This window comes from Nerophis lumbriciformis, linkage group LG23 (genome assembly GCF_033978685.3).
Source record: "Nerophis lumbriciformis linkage group LG23, RoL_Nlum_v2.1, whole genome shotgun sequence".
Taxonomy (NCBI): Eukaryota; Metazoa; Chordata; class Actinopteri; order Syngnathiformes; family Syngnathidae; genus Nerophis; species Nerophis lumbriciformis.
The window spans coordinates 34567047-34575148 of NC_084570.2; the positions used below are offsets into that span (position 1 = coordinate 34567047).

Consider the following 8102-nt stretch of genomic DNA (forward strand, 5'->3'; position numbering starts at 1 on the left):
CACCAGGTTGAACTCCAACGTACAGGCTCTGAGCCGGGGGGAAACAAGAATTGCCACCCCAGCCCGTCGCCTCTCACTGCCGGCAACGCCAGAGTGGAAGAGAGTCCAGCCCCTCTCGAGAGAACTGGTTCCAGAGCCCTTGCTGTGCGTCGAAGTGAGTCCGACTATATCTAGCCGGAACTTCTCCACTTCGCGCACTAGCTCAGGCTCCTTCCCCCCCAGCGAGGTGACGTTCCACGTCCCAAGAGCTAGCTTCTGTAGCCGAGGATCGGACCGCCAAGTGCCCTGCCTTCGGCTTCCGCCCAGCTCACATCGCACCCGACCTCTATGACCCCTGCTATGGGTGGTGAGCCCATTGGAGGGGGGACCCACGTTGCCTCTTCGGGCTGTGCCCGGCCGGGCCCCATGGGGACAGGCCCGGCCACCAGGCGCTCGCCATCGTGCCCCACCTCCGGGCCTGGCTCCAGAGGGGGGCCCCGGTGACCCGCGTCCGGGCGAGGGAAATCTGGGTCCTTGTTTTTTATTATTCATGGAGGTCTTCGAGCCGCTCTTTTTCTGATCCCTCACCTAGGACCAGTTTGTCTTGGGAGACCCTACCAGGGGGCATAAAGCCCCCGGACAACATAGCTCCTAAGATCATTGGGACACGCAAACTCCTCTACCACGTTAAGGTGGCAGCTCAAAGCAACTTATATTATAGATTTTACAGTAAAAAAAAAAAATCTATAGTACTGTTTTTCCATTTACTGTAATATGCTGTAAAATCCATTGTACATTTCACGGTGAAGTTGTGGCAACTCAGTTGCCAGTTTATGTTTTTTTTACTGAAACATTGATTTATTTTTACAGTGTATGTAATACAAATATAATAATCAAATGCAGATCACTTAATTGTATAATATCATGAGGTGAATTCTTATACATTTATATTCATGAATTATATACGGTTACAAGTGGCCCTCATAGATGTGGCCCTCAGTGTAACCGTGTTCCACACACCTGGGCTAAAACAATTTGCCCGGTGGCCTAAAGCCGACAGTCTGTTAAGTAACAATAAATATAGCCTATGTGTACATAAATTATTATAATGCATATATAATTAATATAATTGGATATGTAAAAGTTTGACTCCTACCTTGTTTATTCCCGTGCTGACCTCCTAAAAGTTTTGTAAACAATCAGAAATATCAAGCAGCTAAAACGCACAAAACATGAATAAGTGTGGAGAGTGTTTGGAATTGTACCCATCATGCTTTGTAATGGATTTAAATGGGTATAATTTAAATGTTCTTTTAGAGCTTGGATGTTTTTTTTATAATATCTACAAAGTTGTGTTATATGTGACCATGTCTGTTGACTTTTTGTGTTAATTCCATTTTTTTTGCGCCAAAGGTTGTTCGGGTTGGGTGTAGGGTTGTCCCGATACCAATGTTTTGGTACCGGTACCAAAATGTGTTTAGATACTTTTCTAAATAAAGGGGACAACAAAAAATGTCATTGTCTTTATTTGAACAAATAATGTTAGGGTACATGAAACATATGTTTATTATTGTAATTTAGTCCTTAAATAAAATAGTGAACATACTAGACAACTTGTCTTTTAGTAGTAAGTAAACAAACAAAGACTCCTAATTAGTCTGCTGACGTATGCAGTAACATATTGTGTCATTTATCTACCTATTATTTTGTCTACATTATGAGGGACATACTGTAAAAATTGATTATTAATCCACTTGTTCATTTACTGTTAATATCTGCTTATTGGTTTAAATGTAACTTAGATATTGGGTTTCACTATGTAAAGCGCTTTGAGTACCTAGCCCACAGCTAAAGGGATGGCCTGTGGCCGAACAAAAGCCAAGGCATTGTGCGAGAACGTCATCGCTCACTATTTGGTACAGGAACATACCGACTACATAAAAGAAAACAACCTACCCTTTTCCATGGCAACCGACGCCTCAAAAAAAGGAACAAACAAGTGTTTTCCCATTGTGGTAAGGTATTTTCACTTTGATGAAGGCATCCAACATGTCCTGTTGGATTTTTATAGTGACAGCAACGAAACGTCATGCAGAAGCCATAACAAACCATGGCTGCTGGCAAAACTTGAGATGTCTGGCTTAGAGGTGAAAAACATGTCTGCATATGCAGCAGACAATGCCAGTGTCAATTATGGCAAACATAACAGTGTGTATCAGAAGCTGAAACTGAGACAAAAAGATGTGCTCCCTGCAAACTGTTTGGCCCATATTCTGCATAACGCAACCAGATATGCAGCAAGCAGCCTTGATGTTGATGTGGAAATTTTTTTGTGGCATTTTTTTTAAATTATATATGCTACCTGTTAATTGTTGTTTACATTTAAGTCCACACATGTTATGCTTTGTGGCACTCTGCAGTTGAAAAGATTCATCTCAGTGGTCACTTTTTGAACACCACAATGTATTGATTAACCACCTGTTAACAAACACTTGACTTTAATATTTTTTCCTATTCAGCCACACAAACATAATCTTTAAACCACTCAAAATTGTACTATAAATAAGAGTATACCAGAGTCCTATGTACACCATAGTAATTTATTGATATGCCGCATAATGTCCTCCTTTTTGGTGTCATGGAAATGGTCACCCTAGATCATACATTGGTCATATTCAAAGTCCTCATGTGTCCAGGGACATATTTCCTGAGTTTATAAACATAATATGATTTTGTTTTTAAATGAAAGAAGATTTTGCAACGACAAAAAATATTGATGTAATCATAGTAGTATCGACTAGATACGCTCTTGTACTTGGTATCATTTGGCATTTGTTTACATTCGGGAACGCTAGCTGTTGTTAGTGGTGAGCTATTGTATCCTCCTACGGTGTGTAGTGAAGCATGTTTAGCTATTTCCTTGTCCTCCAGTGATAATGCTACTTGTAAGGAACTTACTTTATTTGTTGCCATGGAGGCCAGGATTAGTGATTTAGAAGTAGCTAAAACACTGTGGATGGATGTTAGCCGCTAGCTAGCTAGCCATGTCTTAAAGCACCTCTTCCTGAGGGTGTTTCAGTGTTATAACTTCACCTTTATCTTTACTTTTTACACCAAAAATGTGTCCATTCTCCTTTTTCTGTGTACACACTGTGTCTGCTTGTAAAAACTCCATGTGTGTGCGCTGCCGAACATGCTCCTCTGCTCGCAAAACCAGCAATGTCACGACGATGCGCCGTTATGCCCGTTAATAAAAAAATATGGTGAACTGGTACTTTTCAAACAGAGTTTAGTGCCGTTTTTGATTCATTAGTATCTCTATACAATACTAGTACCGGTATACTGTACAACCCTAGTTGGGTCATACAATCGAATGCTGTGCCGTGTTCACTACAAATCATTACTCATGGTCATTGGCCTAATTTGCCCACGTCGTCGAAAAGATGGCAGCAAAGTTAGATATTCATTTGGAAACACCCCACGGGCCGGATTCTTTCATAAACACATGACGTCTCGTGGGCCAAACTGAAGACGCTGGCGGGCCACACTTGGCCCGCAGGCCGTAGTTTGGACACCACCGATGTAATGTAATGAGAAAAACCAGAAATGTTGATACTACAATAATACATCATTATGTATAGTGTCTGTTTTCTTTTTTTTTTCATAAAATAAAATCAAAATGTCCCCTGCATAATTTTACTTTTCAGTATGCAATGTTTGGACCCCTCTGAGTTATTAGACTTAGACTTCCTTTTTATTGTCATTCAAATTTGAACTTTACAGTACAGATAAGAACAAAATGTCATTGCATTAGCTGCTTGTAGTGCAGGATAAAAGAGCAATAAGGTGCAGATATAAATAAATAGATTACTGTACAGATAATTATATTGCACTTTTTCATATGCATCCACATGTTATGTTGTCTTTATATTCCAGCCAGTTAATCCATTTTTGGGGGTTATTGAGGGGATTATTATGATGCGTTCAAGAGTCTTATGGCCTGAGGGAAGAAGCTGTTACAGAACCTGGAGGTTCTGCTTCGGAGGCTGCGGAACCTCTTTCTGAGTCCAACAGTGAAAACAGTCCTTGGTGGGGGTGGGAGGAGTCTTTGCAGATTTTCTGAGCCCTGGTCAGGCAGTGGCGTATTGCCATCTCCTGGATAGGAGGAAGAGGAGTATTTGTATCCAATTTGAGCTTTTTTCACTTTACGTCACAATCATTATTTATTTTTACCGTTATTTCTTTATCCAACAATATGCTAAAAACTGGAGCTGGGGGCCCCCCTTTGGACAGTCCTGTCTTATTGTTTTTGCAAATCTAAAAGACAGGAAATTATTTTTTTTTTGGTCAAAATTAAAACTATGTTCAAGATCCATCCATCCATCCATTTTCTACCACTTGTCCCTTATGTTCAAGATTAAATTATTTAATGATGGACATTATTTCCAGGGCTTTCACATTAAACGACGTGGCGGCCCACATCTGGCCCCCGGGCCTTGAGTTAGACACCTGTGGTCTAATTGTTTTATTCCCTTTTGTCAAAGAAAACTTTGTTTTTTGTAAATAAAAAATGAAATATGCAATATTTTCCCTAAAATATATTTCAAAGTTGAATATTTGATGTGACGTAATTGGAGCCTTATATGTGTCAATAATTCATAACAACATTGATTTTAATTATTTTCGTGTTGTTTTTAGTAATGACAGTTTAAAAAAATCCCACTAAAATTCCTGAGGATCCAAAAGATCCTCACTCATAAAAAATGTTTAAAATAAGTCACACGTTTTATTTTTATTTTTGTTTGTTTTATTCCCTTTTTGTCACAGCAACCTTTTCTTTTTTGGATGGCAAACACATCAAATATGCAATATTTTCCCTTTAAAAAATAATTCAAAGTGTAATATTTGATGTGACGTAATTGTGTCAATAATTCATAACAACATTGACTTTGATTCTTTCGGGGGGTTTTGAGCAATGACAGCTTCAAAGACAAAAAAACAGCCTGCATGGCAGCTTTGTGTTATTGGAGTCAACATTGCAACTTTTTCTTGTGACATTTTTTTTGTTTGCTCTTTTTTTTCACTTTTTGATGATGTTTTTTTGTTTATTTACAGTATTTTTTTTATGTGCTGCAGGCCCTTAAAGAAGTTAGTTCCAGACATCAAATCGTTTTGGATTCAAACAGGTTACAAAAGTTAGCTTATTGAATAAGAAAATATGTTTAATTCATGTTTTGTCAAGGTTGCTGGAATATATTTTGTATTCTTCTGTCTCCCATGAGAATGACACTTGTTTTGAGAAAATACCGTTGTGGGCAGACGTTTACATACACTGTATGCATTATTCGTATGGACAATAAATATTAATCAATGGCCCTTAAGGACTGATTTGAACTAGGGCTGGGCGATATGGCCTTTTATTAATATCTCAATATTTTTAGGCCATGTCACGATACACGATATATATCTCGATATTTTCCCTTAGCCTTGAATGAACACTTGATGCATATAATCACAGCAGTATGATGATTCTATGTGTCTACATTTAAACATTCTTGTTCATACTGCATTAATATATGCTACTTTTAACATTTCATGCAGAGAGGGAAATCACAACTAAGTCAATTTACCAAAACTGTATTTATGAAACAGTTATTAAGCAGTGGCACAAACATTCATGTCATTTCCAAAACAGAAAGTGCAAGATTGTCAGAGACATTTTAAAACAAGCTATTAGTGCACTTTTGTGCATGATGTCACTAAGAGGACATATCAAAACAACACTAAATTAAAGTGCACTTTTTGTACAGAACACCACTACAATAGTTTAAAACAAATAAAGTGCACTTTTGTGCATGATGTCACACAAGATATTTCAATAACTGTCAAATAAAAATGAGCTGCATAATAGGAAATCAAATAGTGTATGTCCTTCGCTATGTGGTAGGTTCCTGCAGACGTTATCTCCTTCTGTTGTTGACTATTTTTCATACGTGTTGATCTGGAAATGGTTGCTTCGGCATTTTGTTGGTGTGGCACCAAACGGAGATGTTGACACGCGGAGTTTCAAGCACTCCTCATTCTCTAGGGGGGAACTTTTCAAATGATGCTACAAATTAGCAGTAATGCTACTTTTTGTAGCAACGCTTTTTTCCGCATAATAGTTCAACATATTCCCACTTGAAGCCAAACCACTGCCAGACGATGGACCCCGTGCTGTTTTTCTTGGGAATTAGTTATTCTTCATTTGTTACCAGATTGGCATCTTCTTTCTCTCGTATTACCACTCGCACCACTCCGCGAGCATCACAGCTAATGTTACCATGCCGCTACCTCTCTGCTCCGCAAGGGCGTATGACGTTGCACGCGCGACAGTATGTGACGTATGTAAGCAGGTGCGCTTGTTTTAAGTCTCTGTGAAGGAGAGACAAGAAAGAGTGGGAAACGAATGCAGTGAGAACGTATACTCGAATATCCCTATATAGTTATTTTCTATATCGCACAGAGACAAACCCGCGATTTATCTCGTATATTCCATATATCGCCCAGCCGTAATTTAAACCAATCCTTTTCCAGGGTGAAATGATAATTCAACATACATTTTCAATTATTTGGCTTGTATTAGTGATTATGATTTACTGCATTTGGTTGTGTTTTTTGACAGCACTTATTGTAACAGGTTGATACTCAAAGCGTGTCACTGAATTTGCAATTGTTGTGAGTTTCGTTGATAGTGTCAGAGTCCAAGGAAGTCAGTGAATAATTTTTAGATATACAGAAGCTGAATGTCTTTTGTAGCCAATTCTAAGCAACTGCCACCATCTTCAGTACAAACAATTGCACATACCAAACTGTCAATTTTGAATTACAGGAAAATTATACTAGGATGTTAAGGAACAACCAAGTCACAAACCTGTCACAAATTGTAATCTGGAACACTAAAGCCAGTTTTTACATAACCATGATGATAATAAAGTGCCGATCAAGAAATAAACACCTTAAATTGGCAAACTTAAAGCATGTGACTGCAACCTCACACTTTGAAAACGTTATGTAGAGTGTATAAAAACGTAGTATTTAATGTCTTATTAAAGAAGTTTGAGGTGTAAAAAAAAAGACGAGGTCCCGCCGAGATTTGAACTCGGATCGCTGGATTCAAAGTCCAGAGTGCTAACCATTACACCACGGGACCGCTGTTGCTGCTGCTGGGATATTTGAGCTCTTAAAGGTGTTCAATACTCATAGACGCATATTTCATATTTTCATTTCCTGTACTTACATTACCGACGACAACGTGGGAACAAAGGTTGTTTCTAGCAAGCGAAGGGACAAGCGGTAGAAAAATGGATGGGATACAATGTCTGAGCATTTTCACGCTAACCCCAAGTCACCTTTTACGCTAACGCTAGCATGTTAGTGCTACGGAAAATGGCGGCGTAGATTCCGATACGGTAGCCCCGCGTAATAAAACCACGATACGTTGCCTACAAAACACGACAAGTCATTAATTGCCAAGAACTTCGTGGAAGTGCAGCGTGTCAAGTCCATTACCGTCCGTGTGTAGCGCCACTTCCCAAACTGGACACGCTGCGCCGTTGCAGCTGCGCAAAATGAAAGCGTTCCCCTTCAAAATAAAAGCGTAGTTCGGTGATAATCCACACGATGTCATAAAGACAAACAACAAACAAGCCGCCAGAATAAATAAGAAGAGATATTGTTCATGTGAGAAGGCGCTGCCAGTCACATTAGAGCTCAGGGTTGTCCAAACTTGTGTCCACTGGGGGCCAGCTAGCCGCCACACACAATCAAAGCATGCGGGTTTTTGTTTTAATAGTTTGTCATTTCAAATCTAATACAACATATATAGTTTTAACCTTGCAGGGATGAAGGGTTTCAGTCATCCATGCATCCATTTTCTACCGCTTGTCCTTTTTGGGGCCGCGGGGGGTGCTGGAGCCTATTTCAGCTGCATTCGTTAAAATAAGTCATATTTTAAATATATATATGTAACGGTGTAGAAACAGACGTTCATTATGCTTGATTAAATTATGAATGAAGTGTTGCAACAGCGCCTGTTGCTGGCGAGAAGTGGTATGTACGGTTACCTGCGGGAAGTGCTCAGA

At 39.3% G+C, this 8102-nt stretch overlaps 1 non-coding gene across 1 annotated transcript; it reads right to left on the bottom strand.

The window, feature by feature from the left end:
* Positions 1-7099: 7099 nt before the first annotated feature.
* On the bottom strand, positions 7100-7171 carry trnaq-uug (transfer RNA glutamine (anticodon UUG)). The gene has a single exon. It is a non-coding gene; the product is annotated as a tRNA-Gln (tRNA).
* Positions 7172-8102: the final 931 nt, after the last annotated feature.